This window comes from Pteropus vampyrus, unplaced genomic scaffold (assembly GCF_000151845.1).
Source record: "Pteropus vampyrus isolate Shadow unplaced genomic scaffold, Pvam_2.0 Scaffold14, whole genome shotgun sequence".
Lineage (NCBI taxonomy): Eukaryota > Metazoa > Chordata > Mammalia > Chiroptera > Pteropodidae > Pteropus > Pteropus vampyrus.
The window spans coordinates 146,509-172,107 of NW_011888795.1; the positions used below are offsets into that span (position 1 = coordinate 146,509).

Below are 25,599 nucleotides of genomic sequence, written 5' to 3' on the forward strand. Positions count from 1 at the left end.
ACACACACACACACACACACACACACACACACAGGGTATGCATACATATTCTATTTAAAAAAACATCCATTAAATTTAATAAATTTTCCTCAGCTTATGGCTTTGGCCAAATTCCAAAATTGCTACACTGGGCTCTATTTTTGTTCATTTGTTCATTTTTAAATACAATAGTCTGAAATTTTATTCTGGAAACATTTCCAAGTAAGAGTACTTATATGGTCCTTTTGGTGTTAAAATGTAAAGTTTTTGTATTGTGACCTTATTATTTCTGCTTTAAGGAATGAGATTTTCACCATCAAGATTTCTCAAAAGGTAGGTACTTAGTAAATGTCCTTGGTACTTATTTAATGCCACATCATGATGTACTGATTATCTGGTGAGGATTCTAGGTAGCATCGAGTGTGGAGTGATTTAAAAAAGGTGAACAACTGAGAAGGTCATATAGACTTCAAATGACTTATTCCCAAATCCTCAATAACTTGAAGCTGTCTGATAATTTTAAATATAGAGACAATTCAATTACAACATTAAACACTTTCAAACTGGGCAAAGAGTACATTATCCAAAACACGAATTACAAGTACCACTTACTTAACAGTAAATGTAAATCCAGTAAACAGTAAATTCAAAACACGAATTACAAGTACCACTTACTTAACAGTAAATGTAAAAATAACAATGGTGGTGTAATATTTTCAAAAGCAGTATGGTTTCCAGCAAAACTATAAAGTGATTTGTGTGCTTAGTTTCCTTTTTATAACATCTTTACAAAATGTGGCTTCCAATAGGAAAGAAATGCTTGGTTAATGTGTTTATTACTCTCAATAAATAGAATACAGTAAGAGGTAAGGTAGGAACAAAATTAAATCCATATTTAGACAAAATGAATATATTGCTGACAAAATATTTGTGTTTTTTCCTCTAAAAATATGAGAGAATAAACTTAATACTTCTCGAGAATTGTCATTGCTAGCATTTTCTAGGTTTTGAATTCAGTCTTATCAACAAAATGGGATTGCGTATGGGGGTGAAGGTTGGAGCAGAAACTAGATAGTGCATTGAGGCCTGATTGTGAAAGGTCTTGAATGCTTTCGGAAGGAAGAAGAAAGTCTTGCAAGTTCTTGAGCATCACATAGGTTTAATAGATATCCGCAAAAAAGAACTATGGCAATTTGGAGCAGAAATGGAGAGAAACTAGAGAAAAGTAAACTGGTAAAAAATTATGACACTAGTCTGAGTAAAAGGAAAAAATTCCAAAAGCAGATTAATCTCAGGAAAATGATGATCTCTACATTATGTTCCTGCTCAGCAATGAGATCTGCTCTCTTTCTCATGCACTGCTTTATGCCACCAGTAAAGTTTTATAGTTTTCTTACTATAAATTCTATACATTTCTTGTTAAGCTGATTGCTGTTTTCATATTTTAATTGATAGTTAATGGACTTATACTTACAACTTGTTGCTAGTAATACTGGAATAGCATTTATTGTTTAAGTTGTATAATTCTTTTTTTCCTTTTAATACAATTTGCTTTAATTATGGGTACACAAATGTCATAACGAAGCAGAGGACAATTTAGTATATGTACTGCCGAAGTGAGCACGAGGACGATTTATGACACAAATATTCTCAGTCTCTTACTAGCTCAAAGATTTTAATTTTCCAATCAGCTACACTAATATAACCAAAAAGAACAGACAAAGCCTATTACATCATAGGTATAAGGCTTGTCCAAAGAAAGATTTTTTAAAAACCTAATTTATTAAAGCCCTGTTATTTAGGTTCAATTCAGTAATATATTGACATTCAAAATTTTATCTGTTAATATTCGTATGTCTCATGGTTCATATTAATAGATAATCTCATCAAAGTCTATAGCATCACAAAGTAAGAATCTAAAAATAAAAATGTATTAGGAAGAAAATGTTCTTCCAAATGCAAAATTAACACAACTACATACAAAGTGTTAACTCCAAAAGAATTTACTTAAAAGTATTTTCTAAATAATGAATAGCCATTTAGGTTGATTTAAAAATACTGTATTTACCAATTAAGCTACATATGAAGCTTTTAGTATGTAAGAAAACTACCAAAGTCAAGCTGAATAAATTTTCCTAACCATCATTGTTCACAGTCTGTCTTAAAGAAAATAAAGACAGAGGAACAGATGGGAATTATTTTGACAAGATTACTTCATTTCTATCTCATTATTGGAACCAAGAACTCTAGAATTTTTGTCTTTAATTTTCTGTTCCCTTAACATTTTTACTATTTAAGGAAAGAATAGGAATGCATGAAGAGAGAATCAACCCTAATGCCAATGAAATTATATCAATTAATAGTTAAAATTGAGTATAATATGTTATACTTAATGGTAAAAGACTGAAAGCTTTTCCCAAAGGATCAGAAATAAAACAAGAATGCTTGCTCTTGCCACTTTTATTAAACATTGCAATGGAGGTTCTAGCCAGGGCAATTAGGCAAGAAAAATAACTAAAAGGCATCTTGACTGGAAAAGAATAAGTAAAACTACGTCTATTTGCAGATGACATGACTTTATGCTGAAAACTGAAAGGAATCCACACAAAAAAACTATCAGAGCTAATAAATGAGTTCAGTATGGTTGAAAGACAGAGTAATACCTAAAAATCCATTATATTGCCATACACGAGCAATGGAAAAATCTATAAATAAAATTTTAAAAAATTCTATTTATAACAGCATTAAAAGAAGATACTCAGGAATAAATTTAACAAAAGAAGTGTAAGACTTGTACACTGAAAATTACGAACATTATTGAACAAAATGAAAGATGTAAACAAAAAGAAAGACATTCTGTATTTATGGATTGGAAATCATAATGTTGATAAGATGGCAATACTCCCCAAAATTACCTATAGATTCAACTCGATCCTAAGCAAAACCTCAGGTGCCTTTTTGCTATGTGCAGAAATTGACAAGCTGATCATTCATATTCAAATTCATATGGAAAGCAAAGAATCTCAAACAGCCCCTCCCCCCCAAAAAACTTTGAAAGTTGGAAGACTTATATTTTCTGATTTCAAAACTTATTATAAAGTTACGGTAATCAAGACTACATGGTGTTGGCATAAAAATACACATACATATCAACAGAAGAGAACTCGAAAATCCAGAAATAAATTCATATATTTGTAATTAACTGATTTTCTGCAAGGGTGTCAAGACTATTCAACAAAGAAAGAATAGTCTCCAACAAATAGTGATAGGACAGCTGGATATCCACATGTAAAAGAATGAAGTTGGATCTTAACTTTCCATAATATACAAAATTAACTGAAAATGGATCAAAGACCTAAATATAAGAGCTAAAACTTAGTAGAAAACATAAGTGTAAATCCTTGTGACCTTGGATTAGGCAATAGTTTCTTAGACATGACAGAAAAAGCATAAGTGACATATATATATTTGGACTTTTGAGCTTCTATAGAGACATCTTACAAATTGCTAATAAAATACAATAATCCAATTAAGAAATGGACAATGGATCTGAACAGATAGATATTCCTCCAAAGATATACAAATGTCCAATAAGCACATAAAAAGATGCTCAATCAACATCATTAGTCACTAAGTAAAGGCAAATCAAAGCTACAATGAAGTATCACTTCATACCCACTAGAATAGCTATAATAATAATAATAAAAAAAAACCCAAAACATTGTTGATAAGGACTAGTCATATTGGTGAAGACGTAGAGAAATTAGAACCCTCTTACTTTGCTGGTGGGAATGTAAATGGTGCAGCCGCTACTGAAAACAGGTGGTTCCTCAAAACCCTAAATATAGAATTACCATATTACACAGCAATCCCACTGCTAGAAATTGAAAACAGGGACACAAATTCAACAGAAGGATGAATAAACAAAATGTGGTGTGTACTCATAATGGAATGGAATATTATTTAGCCATAAAAATGAATGAAGTTCTGATATATGTTGCAACATGGATGAACCTTGAAAATATACTAAGTGAAAGAAGCTAGACACAAAAGGCCACATATTGTATTATTCTATTTATTTGAATGGTCCAGAATAGACAAATCCATAGTGACAGAAAGTAGATTAGTAGTTGTCAGGGGCTGAGGGAGGAGCAGAATGTGGAGTAATTGTTTACTGGTACCAGGTTTTTTTATAGGGTGATAAAATGTTCTGGAATTAGAAAGTGGTGGTGATGGCACAATATTGTAAATAAACTAAAAACAAACTAAAGTATACACTGAATTGTACACTTTAAAAAGGTAGATTTTGTGGTATATGAATATCTCGACATAAATTTTTAAGGTAAAAATGTAGAAAAGGGAGATAGGTAAATATAAATGCAAACTAAAATGAGTTAATACATTTTAAACATGTTAAAAAAAGATCAAAACATTTATTAACACTCTGTGCTAGTGATAATATGGGATGAAAACATAAATACTTTTTGTTGAAACATAAATGGGTAAAACTCTATAATGAACAAATCTATAAATTTACACACTGAGCAATTTATGAGTATGTTTTGCTTATATACTTGTATACATATACAAGATATGTATACAAATATTACCAGTAGGGCACTGATTTTACACAGTAAAAGTTTAGAAACATATATGCATGCATGTGCCCCCAAATGTTTAACTATGACACTACTAACGCTTTGTGTCTTAGGCAAGGGTAACTGGAAGACTGGAAGCAGAGGTGAAAGAAAAGTTTACTTTTCACTGGATAGCCTTTTGTTACTTTAGAATTTTGTACAATGTGTATGCATTACCTGTTCAGCTAATTATTTAATTTTGGAAAGTGTGATGACTACAATCAGGGAAAAAAAATGTGTTCTAAGGCAACAGCTGTATTTAATCACTGACTGCCCCTAAGCAAAACATAAATTAACAAAGAGAACTAATAAAGGAGAAAGAAATGTGAAGAGAATATTGACAAATGTACAAATAAAATTCTGCTTAAGAATTCTACATCAGTGTGAAAGGTAACACTGACAGAAAAGAATCTGAAGAAAGTATAGAAGAGTATTTTTGGTTTGTTTTAAGCATTATTTGAAGTTTTCCAAAATTCCCAAATATCTGATACATCTATACTCATATAAATACAAAAAGAATGTAAAGCCAAATAAAACATTTTATAATATAGCCTGAAATCAACTACAGTTCAAAAATGAGAAGAAAGGATTTTGACAGCCTATGAAATTATGTACTATTTAATCAAAAAAGGAAAACTCACAGCCCTACTTAAACACCACATCTCCAAAGACATTTTCCTTTGGGGTGAAAAATGTTAGATCAGATTCTGCTGTTCTGGCTATTTATTTTTAAGGGAAAGAAGACTTTTTAACAAAGTGAGTTCAGAGGGAAGCACTAATCAATTTAAAGTTAAAATAGGTTACTCAATTAGATTTCTAAAATGACTCTTTGAATATAAAGCATTGTGTTAGTGACCATTGGTCAGAAATAGCCTTTAGTGAAAGTTAATCACTTTAATTAAAAAATAAAATCATAAATTTCTATTTTAACATTTCTGCTTTGCATAAGTATGGGGAAAAGAAACAACCAAAAAAAGAGAGTACCGCTTCATTTACTTTTAACAACTGCAGTTCAGTGACAGAATATCATAAGTACAATATATAAGAGAAATAATGCTATGATCTTTATATCTGTATCAAAAACTGAACAGGAAAAGAAGAATTATTTAAATGTGGGGACAAAATGAAACTTACATAAGTTGGTGTTTCCAAGCTATCTGTGTTGACCAGTACTGGAGGAGGATTTGCCTTAAAGAAGAAATTGTAAATGTGTTAGTTTAACAGGAAAATTGACATATTCTATATTAATGTTTACAAATGTTAAAAACTCATGAAGGATTTGCTATTTCTTAAATTATAATTTTACATGAGCTGTGCATGTTACCCAGTTTCCAGAACCAAATGGAAAGAATTAGGTAAAAGCAATTAAAATAGATTTGTTTTGAGAAATAAATTGTTATTTCTGCTAAAACAGGTAATTTTAAGATTTACGAAAAAGTTCACCAGCCTTCTCAAAAAATACAAATATTCTTTAGTATAACAACTCTTCATGAATTGCTTAGAAATCATTAGCTTTTCTGTTCCCAAGGGTCTCATGAAAATTCCAATCACTTTATCACTCAGGAAAAAATTAATTCTTCCCTACACTGTATTGTGTTTGAACATGAAAAAAAGTCTGTCACATAAAGAAACAGATCGCAGACTTTTGGAATATTGGAAACACACTTAATGTAAAAGCACTCAATTATTTTCAGTCGCGGTTATTGCTTTCCAACTGTTATTCTAGACCTATCACAGAATAATAATGGTTACAAAAATAAAACCAAAACCAAACAACAACAACAACAACAACAACAACAACAACAACAACAAAACAGCAGAAACACATACATATTTAAGTTTGGATTGGAAAAAAGCCTGGCTTTCTGGTTCAGTTAGAAAGTGATTATTTATGTAGGTGAAATAAAATTTAAAGAATAAAATACAATTAATACCAAATGAAAACATACCAGAACAAATCAGGAACATACCAAAAGACTGATGTGATTCCCAAAAAATTATCTTTCTTATGCATATTTAAAAATATAAAAGTACCGAATCAAATGACATTTTTCAAAATATAAAAACAATGACCAACCTTCAAACAAATTTTAGAAGATACGTTTATATACGTTAATAGTTCTATTCCAATTAATAAAGAATTACCCATGGAAGCTGTATGAAACATTATATACAAAATAATCATTTTCTTCCAAGTGTATAGCCTTTTCTAAAGAGTAAATATTCAGAATTCACATTTCATATTATTTTCAGCAAAGTATAAGATATGGATGATCATATAATAAAATGTTTAAAGACAACAGTTTCATGGTTTAATTATACAGTATGCATTGGGCTACATAAAATAACAAGTTAAAATGAGTAGGTATTATTTCACTATATATAAGCATGACATTAACTTTTATGTGCAGACCTATCTTTGAATATAATAGTTTATCTTTGAATGATTCAGTGAAAACAAAATCTAGTAGATAAAAGTACTATTTGTAAGATTTAAGCAAAGCAAGTCAACTTACAGACATCTGAGATTTTATGAATATTTGAAATTACTCATTTCCCAATGACCTATTGAGATTCCTCAAATTGATATTTCACTTCATTAATAAAATTAATGGTACTTCACCTTATTTTGCTTCAACAGTTAGAGAAGAGGGCAAGAAAGAACAAAGCTATTTAAAGTTAAAAAAGAACTTACATTCTTCAAAACTTATGGCAAGAAAGCCAGTTGATTCCCTCTGCTCATTTATTACCAAAGGTACAGTGAAAAAAGTTAGTTTTTATCAAAATCAATGTATCATCATTATATACAAGTTCACTTTTGATTCTAGTCATCTAAAAAGTCTACCTGATGTTGAAATATATACAAACAAGATGCTAAAAGTGTTAAATTTACTTTAAAATAAAACAATGTGAAGGTAGGGAGTGGGAGGGGATCACATATAAGGGTGAGTACACATAAGCTGATGATTGTTGTAGTTGAGTGATGAGTATACAGGAAAGTTCACTACACTACTCCCTCCATATTTGAGTATTTTGGAAACTTTTTTATAATGGAAAGTAAAACAAACAAACAAAAAGACCTAGATTGAATCAAGTACTAAGTTTGTAAAAAGTTAATAACTAAGGCAGTTGTGAAAAACTACAGGTAAGAGTTGCTACTAAAATATTAGCATTCACACCATGAAATTGATTTCAATTTTAAAGTTCAGTTCAGAATAAAGAATAAAGATTATTAAAAATAATTTGTAACTTTGATTTAAAGAACATGAATATATAAATAATCTATGTACAACAAGTTTATTTGTAGGTGTATCTTATAATTAACATGAGTGAATAATCATACTTGAAGGAAACCATAAGAATAAAGAATTTGAAACTGGACAAAAATCATGAATGTTCACAGTGAGGATTAAGCAAAAATTTCAATCAAAACTAATATCAAGATAAGAAAACCTAACAATTTGAAAAAGACATATCACAAAATAGAACCTATATAAATAAAGCTCAAGAAGCATGATGTGATTGTCTTAAGTTTAGCCATCTAAAATAATGATAAAAATATTTAAGACTATGTTAGCAGGTACAGAATTAAAACATTTATCTTGGAATAAATTACATCCTTACTGAGATTTTCTAAATTCTTGTATTATAAAATACATTTTGAAATGGTATTTGACAAAGTAGTACTCCACGGCTCTTCAATTTGGGGGAGGTGGGAATGGAAGTGAACAGGGGAGCACAATTTGAATGGGCTTGAAGGGTATGATACACAACTAAGACACAATGCCCTAGTACCAAAGCTAAAGGACAGGCTACTTCTGAAGGAAGAGATATAGAAAAATTCAGCCATAGAAAAGTACATAGTTTCAGATAACTGAACTAAAGAGCACTAAAATCAAAAACAGTAGCAACTTTGGCTAGTTTAAGACCCTGGGATACATAACCAGAACCGTGGGTAACAGAAAAGGTAACATGGAATAGTCAGCTTTACTTGGGAAGAAATCAAATAACAAGACTCGAATCTGTATGAAAGTTATTTCAAATCAAGAAAAATCCTTCCCCGCATTTTGCTTCAGGTGGCATTTATCAAAAGACCTGGTTCTATGCCTCCTTCTACCTCATTCTACCATTCAATAACTTTGACTATATAGGTAAATCACAAATGTTACTGAAACTCATTTTCTCCATCTATGAAGAGACAACAACCATGCTTTTACCCAAGAGAACTGTATGAAGATCCAGTGAAGTAATATAAAATATACTGTAAACCAAAGAAACCAATTGCTATTCTATTATTATTTACTAACAATACATACCATTGTGCATGTTTCAACTTGGATAATAATGAAATCCTACAATGCACCTAGAGATGGGTGTGAGTATGTAATAAAGGAGCAGGCATAATCTGGCAAGAATAACTAATCTCTAAAGAATTTGACCCAAGCATCAATAACAAAACTTAAGAAACAGAATTTTGCTCATCCAACTTTTACTATTCTGTTTCATTTACAAAGGCCCTTATGGGGGTTGCTGCTATAACACATTGCAGTATCCTTACACAATTTCAGAGGGCAATATTACATTCTTAAAAATTGTGTTAAAAAGAATTCTAAGATCCACTTTTTTAAAAACGGGCCCAAAACAGGAGTTTAGAAAATGCTTGTGTTTTTTCTTTCTTAGCATTTATCATAGTTTCATTATTGTATTTGTTTAATGTCTCTTTCTCTCCTACTAAATTATAAACAAGTGTTTTTTAATTTGAAAAACAAGTGTTTTTTAAAGTGAATTATAATTTGAGACACATTGCATTAGAAGTTAAATGCTATCGCTTAGGTGATCACTGTAAATTAAAGTGATGGTAAAAACAAATATGGCAGATTCTGGGAAGACAGCTAAATAGAAAGCACCCCAAATTTGTCATCCCCAACTGCACTGGTAGAATATATCTGATATAACAATTTTAAAATCATGTAGTCTGTCAAAGGCATGCAACTTCCAAGGGAAGTATTGGATGGTAAAGTGGTAAATTCAATTTCAGCTCTTAGCACGGTAGCAGCTATGCAACATCTACCTGTAACGGGACAGCTGTGCAAGTGTTCCTGGAATAGCTGGCACAAAACTTGCATAAGCCAGGGTGGGCAATAAAAAAGGGCCTGTCTTTCAAATACTGTAGATCAGTGATCTGATTGCTGAATGATGTTTCTCATGGCAGAGGTGCAGACAAAGAGGCAGTGGCCGTTGTTGCCAAACCTCCCCCAATTAATGCAACTTCCTCCCAATCTGGCTGAAGTAACTTAAATGGCAAGTATCTCCTAATACCATTTCATTTTTTCTTTTTCCCCTTTTGAGAACCTGACACTGAAAACTAGGATGTTAAAAAACAACCACATATATGAGGGAATTAGAAAGTCACTGCGTATGCCCAGGGAAGATGCAAATAAAGAGAAAACCTGAGAAGACCTTAGGTTTATAGTGCAAGCTGACTGTTAGTAGAAAGACAGCCTATGGCAATAAAAAAAACCAAAACAATGATGAAAACAAACAAACAAACAAACAAACAAACAAAACACCCAAATCAAACCAAACAAACAGAAAAACCCCAATACAAAAACAGCAAACCATAGGGAAGGGGGAGAATGTGATTTCCAAAGTTACCACATCATAAGATTCAAAAGTCTAGTTTTTAACAACAACAACAAAAAATCACAAGGCATGCATGCAAAGAAATAGAAAGGTATAATCCATTCAAAGAAGAAAAAAAACAAACAAAATGTCTTTGAAAAAGATCTGGCGGCAGATCAAGTAGATAAAGACTTTAAAATAATCATCTTAAAGATGTTCGAAGAACTAAAAGATATGATAAACAAAGTCAAGAAAGTGATGTATGAGCAAAATAGAAAAAATAAATAAAAGAAATCCTAAAGAGAAACCAAAAGGACATTCTAGAGCTGTGAAAAGTACAATAATTGAACTGAAAAATTCACTAGATCGATTCAAAGATAGAAGAAAAAAATCAGTGGACTTGAAGACAAAGAATGAAAATGATTAATCAGAGAACAGAAAGAAAAGATTGAAGAAAAGCAACCAGAGTCTAACAATAGACCTGTAAGCCCCCATTAAGCAGAACAACATACACAGACCAACATGGACTCTTGCAACTCCAAGAAGAAAATATCTTAAGAAATAATGAACAAAATATTTCCAAATTTGATGATAGACATGAATATAAACATCTAAGAAGCTCAACAAACTTAAGGTAGGATGAACTTAAAGAGATTCATATTGAGACAGACCTATTACAGTCACTGTTTAAAGATGAAGACAAAATGGTAAAAACAGCAAGAAGTAGCTTGTTAGATACAAAAGATCCTTAATAAGATTATCAACAGATTTATCATCACAAACTCTGGAGGTCAGAAGGTGGTGAGTGGGCTACTATATTAAAAGTACTAAAAGAAAAAACAAATGTTAACCAAGAGCCCTACATCTGGCAAAATTGTCCTTCAATGTGAGGGAGGAATTAAGATGTTCCCAGATTGAAAAAAAAAAAAAAAAAAAGCTAAGAGAGTTCATTACCGGTAGACTGGCCCTGAAAGAAATGCTAAAGGGAGTCCTTCAGGTTGAAATGAAAAGATACGAGACAGCAACTCAAGGTATTGGAAGAAATAAAGATCTCAGTAAAATAATACAAGGGCAATTATAAAAACTAGTATTATTGTAAAGTAGTTTTTAATATCACTCTTTGTTTTCTACATGATTGACATTAATATTTTTTAAATTACATTTTAAAATTATTCTGAAAGCTATTATTAGTCTAAAAACGATTAGTAAAGAATTCAAGTCAATATTAATAACTAAAATCAATTAATAATCTAATAGCTAATATTATAGTAACTTTACTTTGTAACTCCACATTTGTTTTCTATATAACTTAAAAGATGAATACATTTAAAAATTACTAGCTTATATGTTTTTGGGCATACAATGTTTAAATCTGTAATTTTGTGACAACAATTGAAAGGGGTGGAGATGGAACTGTTTAAGAGGTAGAGACTGTATATTATTGAAGTTAAGCTGGTATAAATTCAAATGAGAGTGTTATAACTTTAGCATGTTAAATTTAATCCCTATGGTAAACACAAAGAAAATGGCTAAAGAATAGCGCAAAATAAAATGGGAAAGGAATTTACACATTTCACTACAAAAAAAGTCAACCAAACAAAAATTAAGACAGTAATGCAGGAAATAAGGGACAAAAAAGCTATAAGAAATGGAATATAGAAAACAAAGAGCAAAATGACAAAAATTCCTCATCAGTAATTACTTTAAATGTAAATGGATAAACTCTCCAATCAAAAAAAGATTGGCCAAATGGATAAAAACATATACACTGTCTATAAAACTCGCCTGAGATCCAAAGACATATACGGGTTAAAAGTAAAAGAATGGCAAAAAGACATTCCATGCAAATAGTAACCAAAAAATAGGAGTGGCTATACTTATACTTGACAAAATAGAATTTAACTAAAAAAAGTTATGGGAGGTAAAAGATGACATTACATGTTAAGAAAAGGTTCAATACAGGAAGAAGATATAACAATTACAAACATTTATGTACCTAATGACAGAACATCAAAGTATATAAAGTAAAAAAATGAAAGAAACGGAGAAGCAGACAGTTCTTCAATAACAGTTGAAGACTTCGGTGCTTCTTTCAAAATAATGTGTAGAACAACCAGACAAAGGATAAGAAAATGAAGAACTTAAAACAATAAATGAAGTGGACCTAACAGACACATGCAGAACACTCTACTTAACAATAATAGCATACACATTCTTCTCGGGTACACATGAGTCATTTTCCAAAATAGACCAAATTTGAGGCCACAGATTCAGTCTCAACAGATTTAGAAAGATAGATAACATACAAAGTTATCTTCTTTAAGCAAAATGAGATGAAACAGTATGCAAAAACAGAAGGAAAACGAAAATTCACCAAACTGTGGAAATTAAACACACTCTTAAATAACCAATGGATGAAAGAAGTCACAAAGGAAATAGAAAATACTTAGATAAATGAAAATGAAAACATAATGTACCAAAACTTATGGGACACAGCAAAAGCAGTGATAAAGAGGAAATTTACAGCTATAGATGCTTACCTTAAAAAACAAAATCTTTCAAATCAACACCTAACTTTACAACTTAAGAACCCAGTAAAAGAACAAACTAAACCCCAAATTAGCAGAAGGAAGAAAATAAGAAAAGTAGAGCAGGAATAAATAGAGAATAGAAAAATAAAAGAGACAATCAATGAGATCAAAAGTTGTTTATTTGAAAAGATCAACAAACTGATAAACTTTTAGCTAGATAAATTAAGAAAAAAAAGAGAGAACACTCAAATTACTAACATCAGAAATCAATGTGTGGGCATTACTACCAATTCTATAGAAATAACAAAGATTACTAGAGTATTACAAGCAACTGAGCATCAACAAATTGGATAATCTACACAAAACAAACTCTTACTGAGATTAATTATGCAGAAATAAAAAATTCGAAGACTTAAAAGTAATAAGATTGATCTAATAAATTAAGTGGTGAATCCTACCAAGCATCTGAAAAACTAACACAAATTCTTCTCAAACTCTACTCTGTCAACGAACTGAAGAGAAGAGAACATTCCCAAGCTCATTCTATAAGGCCAGCATTACTTTGATACCAAAATCAGACAAGGACACTAAAAGAAAATTATAGACCAATATCTCTTATGGATATTGATGCAAAAAAATCCTTAAAACACTGCAAAACAAATTCAGCAGCATAATAAGATTATAAACCATGACCAAGTGAAATTTATTCCTGGAATGCCTTCAAAAGAATGAAAAATCAATGCTATATATGCTACAACATGGGTTAACTTTGAGGACATTATGTTAACTAAAATAAGTTATCAACATTTGAATGTTGATCAATGTAATATACCACATCAACATAATGAAGGAAAAAAATGACATGATCATCTCAATTAATGAAGAAAAAGTATCTGACAACATTCAACATCCTTTCATGAAAACATTCAACAAACTAAGAACACAAGGAAACCACATCAGCATAATAAAAGTCATATATGAAAAACCCCCAACAAATATCACATTGAATGATGAAAGACTCAAAGTTTTTCCTCTAAGATCAGAACAGGGCAAAGATGTTGCTTTTGCCACTTCCATTCAACACAGTACTGGAAATCACAGCCAGAAAATTAGGCAAGAAAAAGAAAAACATTTAGATTCAAAATGAAGAAGGAGAATAATCTCTTTGTAGATGATATGATTGCATAAATAGGAAACCCTACAGGTACCACCAGAAAAAGAAAAGAACTGTTAGAATTAGTAAACAAATTTAAAAGTAGCAGGATATAGTCAACACACAAAAATCAGTTGCATTCCCATGCACAATCTAAAAAGAAAATTACAAAAATAATTCCATTTATAATGGATCTAAAAGAATAAAATAATGAGGAATGAATTAAAACAATATGGGGGACACGCTTATGCAATGAAAACATTGCTAAAAATTAAATATGACAGAAATAAATGAAAACATATTCTGTGTTCATGGATTAGAAGACAATATTGTTAAAATGTCATTACTACCCAAAGCAATTTACAGATTTAATCTGATCTCTATCAAAATCCCAGTGACATTTTTTTGTAGAAATAGAAAAATCCATCTGAAAATTCACATGGAATCTCAGGGATCTGTTAGCCAAACTAATCCTAAAAAGGAGAACGAGCCTGGAAGACTCACAGTTCCGCATTTCGAAACTTACTACAAAGCTACAGTAATCAAAACAGTTTGGTACCAGCATAAAAACAGACATAAAGACCAATGAAATAGAGAGTCCAAAATAAACTCTCACATATATAGCTAATATGTTCTAAAAAATAAATCATTTTTGAAAAGGGCACCAGCACCATTCAATGGTGAAAAGACAGTTTTTTCAACAAATTATGCTGGGATATCAATGTGCAAAAGGATGAAGTTAGACTTATCTAATGCCATATACAAAAATTAACTCAAAATGGACGAAGGACCTAAATGTAAGACCTAAAAGAATAAAACTCTTAGAAGAAAACATAGCACAAAAGCTTCATGATACTGGATTTGGCAATAATTCACTGCATATAACACCAAAGGCACAGGCCATAAAAGAAAATAGACAATTTGAACCCCCTGAAAATTAAAAATTTTGTGCATCAAAGACACTATCTACAGAATAAAAGACAACCAACACAATGGGAAAACATATCTGCAAGTTATATATTTGATAAGAAATATGCAGAATAAAGAGAATTCCTAAAACTCAATGACAAAAAACAACCTGATTCAAAAATGAGTAAAGTACTTCAACAGACGTTTCTCTACAGAAGGTGTACAAATTGTTAATAAGATACTCAACATAACTAATCTTTAGAGAAATAAAAATCAATACTACAATGAGATAGCACCTCACCACGATTAGGCTGGCTACTATCATGAAAAAAGAACATATCAAGTGTTGCTAAGGATGTGGATAAATTGGAACCACTGTGCACTGCTGTTGGGAATATACAATAATATAGATGCTGCAGAATACAGTATGGAGATTCCCCCAAAATTAAAAATAAAATTACTGTATGATCTAGTAATTCCACTTTTGGGTATGTGCTCAAAAGAATTGAAAGCAGGGTCTTAAAGAGGTATTTGTACAACCATGTTCATAGCAGCATTACTCACAATAGCTAAAATGTGGAAGCAACCTGAGTCCATCGACAGATGAATGGATAAACAAAATACAGTATATACATAAAATGGGATATCATTTAGCCTTCAAAAGAAAGAAAATTCAATGCTACATGTGCTATGACATGGGTTAACTTTGAGAACATCATGCTAAGTAAAATAAGCTTTCCACAAAAAAGACAAATACTATATGATTTAACTTATATGAGGTATTTAGAGGAGTAAATAGAAACGAAGTAGAACAATGATTGCCAGGCCCTAGGGGGAGGTAGAAATGGGAAGTTTTTATTTAATGGGTATAGAGTTTTAGTTTTATGAAAGATGAAAAGAGTTCTGTAGATGGATGATGGTGATGGTTGTACAACAATATGAATATATGTTATACCACTAAATTGTAAACTTAAAAATGGTTAAGGTAGTAAATTTTACATTATGTGTATTTTACCATAATAATAAAATTGGAAAAATATATGACCTCAATCTAAATATAAAAATGCATCAAACAAACACAAACTGAAGGATAGTCTACAAAATAACCAGCCTGTTTTTGTAAAATGCCACACTCATAAAAGACAACTCTAGATTAAAGGAGAATTAAATGTCATGAAAACTAACTGCAATGTTTGGTATTGGACTGGCCAAAAGGATCTGTTTTTGTTTTTCCTATAAAGAACATTATTAGGACAACTGAAAAAATGTAATTAAAGTCTATAGATTAGATAATGGTATTATATTGATGTTAATTTTCTGATTTAGCTCATTGTACTATGGTGAAATTTTGGTTCTCAGGAAAAAACATGAAGTCTTATAAAATCTTTGTATTTAGGAGAAAAAGAGGCATGAGTGAAACATCCTTTTAAATGGTTCACAAAAAATAATTTCGTACTCAATTATAATGGAAGAGAAATAAAATATGTAATAAGTGAAAACATGAACTGGAGAATCTAAATAAGGGTATATGGGATTTATGGTACTATTCTTGCAACCTGCTGTAAGTCTGAAATGATTTGAAAACAATACAACAACAATCAAACACAAAAGCAAAAACACCCCCACAAAGCAAATAGAATAAGGGCACTGCTGTCGCATATTACAGTATCATTAAAAAAGGTTCACCAAGGTAATCCAAAGTATGCTATTGTTTTTAAGATTATCAGTAAAATAAAAATATCAAGTCATGCTTTAGACTATACAATGATCAAATAATTTAAGACCCAACACTCAGATGTTTTGTAAAACTTAAAAGGTCCAGAAGCAATAGGATGCTCTGCACTTGATATACTTCTAATGAAACTACTCTCATGTCATGTGAGAATTATGTTAACTTGTCTCTTGCCCAAACACATAGTAGGTTCCTAGAAGACAAGAACAATGTTATATACATCTTAGTATATATGTGATTAGAAATATAACAAAAATTTGAACAAAAACCAATCCCTCCAAAGCACATATTAGAGTATGAACAAAGGGTTTCACACACAAAAAACATTAGCTATAAAGCATTTTCAACAATACCTTTATCACATGGTAGCTCTTCACGACTGGTAAAAATAGAGGTCTAAAGCATTTGGTTTTAAAGCAAAATATTTATTTTGGGGTGTAAAGAAGCCTGTATATTTAATAGGCCAGTATCATAGAGATTATATCTTCAATAGGAAGAACTAGCATCTGTTATTCACCTACTATATGCTCAGCTTCTATATAGAGAAACTGAGGCTCTGAGAAGCTGAGTAATTTCCCCACAATCACGTGGCCAGAAAGAGGTGAGGCCAGGCAATGTTAAGTGAGTCTAAGGAACAGTAGGTCTCATTATAAAGTCCATGCTCTTTCTGCAACTTCAAGCAGCCATTAAATATCTCTTTCTCTGTACCACTCTGTATAATAAACACAATAATTCCCACTGTAGTGAACTTTTATAAAATTTAAGTGGCATTATCAATAAATTACTCTGAAAAGTATAAACGTTTTACAAGTAATAAAAGACAAAAATTAAGATCTAGCAATCTGTCCAATATGCCTGATGCTCAAACTCATCTGAGGCAGTCAGAGAGGTGTTCTCCCCCATTTTAATAGATGGAGCATAAAACTCAAAGATGTTATGTAACCTGTTTGAGTTACAAAGGCAGGACTAAACTCTGAATCTTGCATCTTCTGCTTCTATTTCTATTACATCCTGATGCAGCCAAAATATGAAGTAGAAGATCCTTAAAAGAAAAATTATATCCATTTAAAATGTTAACATTGGGTTATATATTAAGCATAGACTTCAAAATTTACTTGGGGACAAACATTTTAATCAGTCGTATTAATTTTATAATGTACGTGTTATACTTGGTTAATCAGGAAAACAATTATTCTTGAAAATGAGGGACAATTATAGGCTTCTTACACAGTACAACATGAATTACTAAACTACCCTACATTGAAATTTGTAGTATATTTAAAACCTAAAACGGGACTAGGTAGAATAAATAAAATCTCTCTCTTGTGCAGATATACTCATTTGTTTTTTAAAACTTGTTCCTTGGTTTACTGTCTTAAAGAAGTATGAAACAACTAATAATATGAATAGCCAAGATCATGTGCCAGCTGCACATGCATTATTAGTCTTTCAATTATTGTAAACATCTCAAGTTAGTACTACTTTCATCTTCAGTGTTACAGATGAATAAAGAGAAGCTCAGAGTGGTTAAGTAAACTGCTCAGTTACATAGCTAGTAAGTGGTAGGACTGGAATTCGAGACTAGATCAAACCTACTCTCAGACCTTTATAACTACAAGGCTATGCAATGTCTTAATTTCCAAGTGTAGTGTGATGCTATGTTGGAGAGACTTGGAGTAAGTAAATCAGAGCATTCTGAATAGGAAAGGATAGTTTCCCTACTGAATATAAGAAGAGAAACTACTACAAAATTTCAAAAGATTCTAGAATACTATTTTAACATCAAGAGATTAACTGAAGTGACAAGAGTAAAATAAACTTTCAAATCTCTTACTTAAAAAAATACTGTATTTCTAAATCCTAGATACTTGGAAAGATGTTACATTATTACAGTATTACAATAACCCTTAGACAGCTTACTTAAAAAAAGTGTTAGTGTAGTACCTGTAATTTCCCCTAGAATCCTATTTTGTATGATGTTCCCAATGATTTTCATTTTTTAGGAGAGGAGAAAGGCACTGAGATGTGAGTAACCACAGTTGATATCTCATTTTTTTCCCTCAAAGGGACTTATTTTGAAACTGCATTTACACAGGAAATATATTGTTTTTACCTAGATTTTATGGTGCAGACCAAAAATGCCTAACAATGTATTTAATTTCATTTTAAATGAGACTGAGCTTTTTCACACCAAAGACCATTATTATTATACTCAATAATGCTACCACTATTTCGACTTTGGATGACTCTGTTGGTAAGGCAGTTTGTGTCTTAATAAGCCATTACTTGGAACTACTAACGCTCTAAAAACAAAAAAGTTCAGAATCTCTGACGTTTGGTTATTATTTCATTTTATTTTTTAATTGTTACGTGTTAACTTTTTAAAATAAATTTTTTATTTTAGAGTACTTTTAGATTTACAGAAAAGTTGCAAAGATAGCACAAAGAATTCCTATATATTACATATATATCAGCTTTATTTTTAACTATAAATGTGAAGTATGTTATCTAAACAAATGACAGAAAGATGTCTATTTCCAAAGAAGATAAATATATACTGGGAAACCAAATGTTACATAAATGACACATCTAATACCAGATCAGGTGAACAATAATTTTTATTATCTTTAAAAGATAAACAAAATCTCCAAAAGCAAAAATATTTTAAAACTGTTTCAAACAGATTTACAAGTACAAAAGGAATGATAAAAATCTAAAGAGTTTCAATATTATGAAGTTTAGAATGTGTCCTATTTCAGACAACCTAATAATATGGCAAATATTGAACCTACTTTATATTAAATCCCAAATATTTAATTCTCTAAAAATACCAATTGAAGACCAAAGTGAATTAGCAAACCTAACAAAGAAATAATTAAAACACTTTGAAAAAATACAAATAAAACATTAAAAGCAAATTAAATTTTTACAAAGAAAAAAGAAACTAATAAAAACCTGTGGTATGGTGGGTAGGATGACAGTATTCTCAGCAGGGACTGGCAGGACAGGGATCACAGGGACAGTGGGAGAAGAGAGAGGTACAGCTTCTGTTGGCTAAAAATCATCAACGACAAAAAATCAGGAAAAATACCAAAATAAAAAGGAAACACATATAACAGAAAGTTTTGTCATAAACTAGTTTCCAGAAATAATTGGGAAATAGGTAAACTATTAATATATTACTTCAATTTAAGTGAAAAAATGATCTCCAGAAATTACTTCAGATGTAATTATATCACCAATAATTTTAACTACTCTGTAGTTAAAATGAGTGACTACTCTCATTTTAGTTGTTTAAATGAAAAAAGAAAAAAAAAAAAAGACAATACTCCTAAGAGACAAGACACTCACTTCAGACACAGACTACAAAATATTTTTCTAGTATCCAAAATATATTTGACTACTTTCCTCCTCATATTCGAAGGATCAAAAGAAACTTTATTAGCCCACTGGTAGTAAATTGGGGCTTACAAATCCACAGACAAAAAGACTCAAAAGACTTCGAAATTCAATCTGTATCATTTAAAATAATCTTTGCTATTAATCTCTACTATCAAGAACTGTAATAACCTGCCTTAAACCTGCCTATATTAACTGAACTAACATTCATTCAATATCTATTATGTGTCAGACATACTATGGAAAAAATGAATAGGAACTATAGTGACATAATTTAAATTTGATATTTAAACTCAATTACTCTGACTTAATTCAATTATTTTTAAAAAGATGTAACTGGAACATAGAAAACGAGTTTTGTAGTAAGTCCCAATCTCTATAAACTGGATTAATACAGAAATATTTTCTATACCAAGGACATCTCCTACATGTATTAAAAAAAAAAAACCCCAAACATTAAATTGATAAGAGAACTATGCGTTAAAAGAAACTTAAAACAGAAAAAAAAATTGCTAAACTTGAAATTATGCTTTTCCTCACTGATAAAAACGTACAAAATAAAATTACAATGTTGATCTTTTTCATCTATCATATCGGTCAATCAAAATTTATCAAAAATGTATTAAGTTTCTTCAACAATGGTGCTGGGACAACTGGATTTCCACATGCAAAAGAATGAGGTAAATCACTATCTCACATCATATACAAAAAATAACTGGAAATTAATCAATGATCTAAATATAAGCACTAAAACCATAAAACTCTGTGAAGAAAACATAGGGGTAAATCTTTCTGACCTTGGCTTTGACGAATGAATTCTTAAATATGATCATTAAACCTTAAGTGACAAACATACATACATACATACATATAAAAAATTGGATTTCATCAGAATTAAAACCTCTTGAACACCAAAAGGCATCAAGAAAGTAAAAAGACAACCTATAGAATGGGAGAAAACATTTGTAAATCGCACATATGATGAGGTTTTAATATCCAGAATATATAAAGAACTCAAACTAAACAACAAAAGACAATAAAAAATGGGCAAAAAAACTGAATAGACATTTCTCCAAACAAAGATATACAAATGGTCTATAAGCATATGAAAAGATAATCAACAGCATTATTCATTAGAGAAATGCAAATCAAAGTGACAATAATGTATCACTTCACACCTACTCAGAGGCTATAATAAAAAAGTGAAAACAAAAACAGAAAGTAAGAAGTATTGATGAGAATGTGCAAAACTGGAACCCTGAAAAACTGCTAGTGGAAATGGAAAATGGTGCAGCCTCTGTGGAAAACAGTTTGGTAGCCCCTCAAAAAAAGGAACAAGAGATTTACTATATAACTCAGCAATTCTAATTCTATGTATATACTGAAAAGAACTGAAGACGGGGTATTGGATACTTTACACTAATGTTAAGTGATACATTATTCACAAGAGTTGAAAGGTGGAAACAAGTCAAGTGACCATCAAAGATGAATGGAAAAGTAAAATGTGGTATATACATACAATGCATATTATTCAGCCATATAAAAGAATGCAATTCTGATACATGCTACAGCATGGATGAATCTCAAAAACATCACGCCAAATGAAATTAATCAGACACAAAGGACACATTGTTGTATGACTCCACTTAGATGAAATCTTTAGAATAAGTTAATTCTTAGAGATAGAAAGTAGAAGTTACTGTGGGCTAGGAGAGAGAAGCATGGAGAATTATTGTTCATTAGTTACAGAGTTTGTTTGAGGTGATGAAATGAATTTGGAAATATAGTGGTGATGACTGCACAACACTGAGAATATAATTAATGCCACAGAATTCTACAGCTAAAACTCGTAAAAATGGCACATCGGTATACACATACACATATTTTTACCACAGTAAACAAACAAACTCCAAAAATTTTAATGCAAAAACTTCCAGTCAAGATGGCAAAATAAACACTGTACTCACCAACTCCCACGACCACATCAAAACTACAACTAAACTAAAGAACAATCATCATTAAAAACTGCCTGAATATTAGCTGTACAGAAGTTCTATAACTAAGGATATACAGAAAGAGCCACTTGGAGACTGGTAGGAGGGGCAGAGATGGGGAATGGGCAGGGCCTATACCCACAGAGTGGTAGTTAAAAAACTGGAGGGATATCTCGACTTTGGAGGTCCCTCTGGGAGTGAGGGGTCCCAGCCCAGGATTCCAGTGCAGGAAGAGAAGTCCTCGTCACTTCTGGCTGTGAAAACTAGTGAGACTGTGCCTGAGTGAGACAGAGGGCTGCTGGAGTCCCAGGCATCCTCTTAAAAGGCCCACACAAATTTACTTGCTGACAGACTCACTTGTTTTGAGCTCAGCACTGGGGCAGCAGCTCGGAAAGTACCAGGAACATATGGGGAGAAACTGAATTGTTTGGCTTCAGGGGGAAGGTTGAAGGGAGATGTTCCCCTAGACAGAAGTGCTGATAGAGGCCACTGTTGTTTTACTGAGTCCTTTCCCCACCCTGCCTGCAGGCTCAGGTGGGCACAATACCTGAGTCTCCATTAACATGGCTAACACCATTCATCCCGCCTGGTGATTCCCTGAGACTCTGCTCCCACTCAACTTTTAGGTTCACCCAATCCACTTCTATTGGCTTTTCCATACAAATGGTTTGTGCTGGAGACTTTCCTAAAACCTATCAAAGGTTCACAAACCCCTAACAAGCAGCATCTGACCTTGGCGTTCCCTGTACCTCTTGCTAAGTGGCCCCAAGTCCCGCACTAGTGTCAACCATTAGCAGATCACTTTGTAGCTCAGACTAAGTGGACCCAAGCTGGGCACAAGCAGCAGCTGACCTTGGCCTGCGCCAGAGCCCCTCCCAAAGAGACTCTGGAACCAAGGCATCTGGTGGTCAGCTTCAAGTCAACCAGAGAACCACCCAACAACCTCCACAAATGACATGCCCAGAGGGTGGACTCAGCAGGCAGCAAATCCTGGTAAAATAAATCCTGTTCCATATGGTCAGCCCCTACCTCAGAGCACCTCCAATGTAATTATGGGCATTCCTCACAGCCAGTCAACCTGAGGATCAGCCTCTCCCACTGATGTGCCAACAGGAATTAAGTTTCAACAGGAGGGCACATGCAACCCATACAAGGGACATACTTGGAGCACTCAGTTCAGGTGACCAAGGGGACTGTGCCATTGGTCTTCACAGGTTACCTACTACATAACTCCCTTCTACCAACACCTGGAGACATAGTAGATCTACCTAATATATATAAACAAACACAGGGAGGCAACCAAAATGAGGAAACAAAGAAACATATCCCAAATGAAAGAACAGAACAAAACTCCAGAAAAAGAGATGAGGAATCTACCAGATGCAGAGTTCAAAACACGGGCTATAAGGATGTTCAATAAACTTAGAGGAAGAGTAGATGAAATCAGTGAGAAGTTTAACAAAGAGATAGGACAGATAAAAACAAAACCAGAAAACATTAAAAAGAACCAGTCAGAAATGAATAGTACAATGAAGAATACATTAGAGAGAATCAATAGTAGATTAGGTGAAGCAGATGACTGAATCAGTGATTTGGAAGATAAGGTAGCAGAAAACATCCAATTGTAACAGTGAGAAGAAAAGAGAATTTTAAAAAATGAGGATAGTTTAAGGGGCCTCTGGGACAACATCAAGTGTACCAACATTTGCATCATAGGGGTACCTGAAGGAGAGAAGGGAGAGCAAGGAATTGAAAACTTATTTTAAGAAATAATGACTGAAAATTTCTCTAACCTGGTGAAGGTAACAGACATACAAACCCAGGAAGGGCAGAGATTCCCTAAAAAGACAAACTCAAAGAGGCCTGCACCAAAACACATCATAATTAAAATGCCAAAGCTTAAATACAAAGAAAGAATCTTAAAAGCAGCAAGAGAAAAGCAGTCAGTCATCTACAAAGGAGCGCCCATAAAACTGTCAGTTGATTTCTCAAAGAAACTTTGTAGGCCAGAGGGGATTGGCACAAAATATTCAAAGTGATGAAAAGTAAAGACCTACAACCAAGATTACCCAGCAAGGCTATCATTTAGAATTGAAGGACAGATAAAGAGCTTCCCAGACAAGAAAAAGCTAATGGAGTTCATCACCACCAAACCAGTATTACAAGAAATGTTAAAAGGACTTCTTTATGAAGAAGGGGGTAAAATGATAAAAAATATGAATAATAAGATGGCAATAACTATATATCTAACAACATTTACTTTAAATGTAACTGGATTAAATGCTCCAATCAAAAGACATAGAGTGGTCGAATAGAGAACAAAACTCATACACATGGTGCTACAAGACATCTATTTCAGACTGAAACACATAGACTGAAAGATATGGAAAAAGATACTTCATGCAAATGGAAATGAAAATAAAAAAGCTGGGTAGCAATATTTATACCAGACAAAATTAGACACTAAAACAAAGGCTATAACAAGAGACAAGGAAGGATTAATCCAGTAATTCCACTTCTGGATATTTATCCGAAGAAATCTAAAACACTAATTCGAAAAGACACATGCATCCTTATGTTCACTGCAGCACTATTTACAATAGCCAAGAAACAGAAGCAATCTAAGTGTCCACTGATAGACAAATGGATAAGGATGATGTGGTATATATATAATAGCAAATTATTCGGCCATTAAAAGAATGAAATCTTGCCATTTGCGACAACATGGATTGACCTCTAGGGTATTATGCTAAGTGAAATAAGACAGAGAAAGACAAATACCGTATAATTTCACTTATATGTGGAACCTAAGAAACAAATGAACAAACAGATACAGAGAACATTTTGATGGTTTCCAGATGGGAGGGGAATGGGGCGGAAGGGTCACAAAGGGGAAAGGATTAAGATATGCAAATTGTCAGTTATAAAAACAGTTATGGGGATGTAAAATGCAGCATAGGGAATATAGTCAATAATATTGTAATAATTATGTATGGTGTCAGATGGGTACTAGATTTATAGGGGTGATCACTTCCTAAGTTATAAAAATGTCTAATCACTATGGTGTACTTCTGAAGTTAATATAAGATTGTATGTTAATTGTAACTAAAAAATAAAAAATTATTTAAATGAAAGAAAAATACTTTTTAATGCATGGAAACATTAAAAAGTATGGAAACATTAATAATGCTCTTGGATGTAAAAATTCATACGAACTTTACGAAAAGCAATTTGTCAGTAATTATCTATAGCCTTAAAATTTTCTAAACTCTTTGACTTAGAAATTCTGAAAATCTACCCTAAGGGAATAATTTAAAAAACATGTTTTAATATTCTTAATATATCCTTTTGAGAATTGTTTATACTTGGGGAGATGTGGAATATCCTAAATATCCAAAGGTGTTGGAATTTAGTCAATAATGATAATTATATAAGATTAAATATTAGGCAACAATTATAAATCATCTATAAGAAAAGTCTGCATGTCTCATGGGACACTGCCTATGACATGACATTAAGTAAAAAAGGGAAGATGAAACTTGTGTAAAAAAAAATGAAAAGAAATGTTTGAAAAGTTAACCTCGTGGGCAGGATTACAAGCTGCTTTGCCCCTGCCTCTTTATTTCAAATTCGACTTTTCTAA

General features: G+C 31.9%; 1 protein-coding gene across 3 annotated transcripts in view; it reads right to left on the reverse strand.

The window, feature by feature from the left end:
- The window catches only part of DLG1 (discs large MAGUK scaffold protein 1), a 146,325-nt gene that overhangs the window by 88,739 nt on the left and 31,987 nt on the right, over window positions 1–25,599 (reverse strand). For 2 of the 3 annotated variants that reach the window (XM_011381188.2, XM_011381178.2), the window contains exon 2: window positions 5,751–5,804. The gene's annotated coding sequence lies outside the window, so the exon portion shown is untranslated. Of the gene's footprint in view, window positions 1–5,750; window positions 5,805–19,518; window positions 19,618–25,599 lie in introns of all 3 variants that reach the window. The other variant, XM_023525622.1, reaches the window with a different exon arrangement.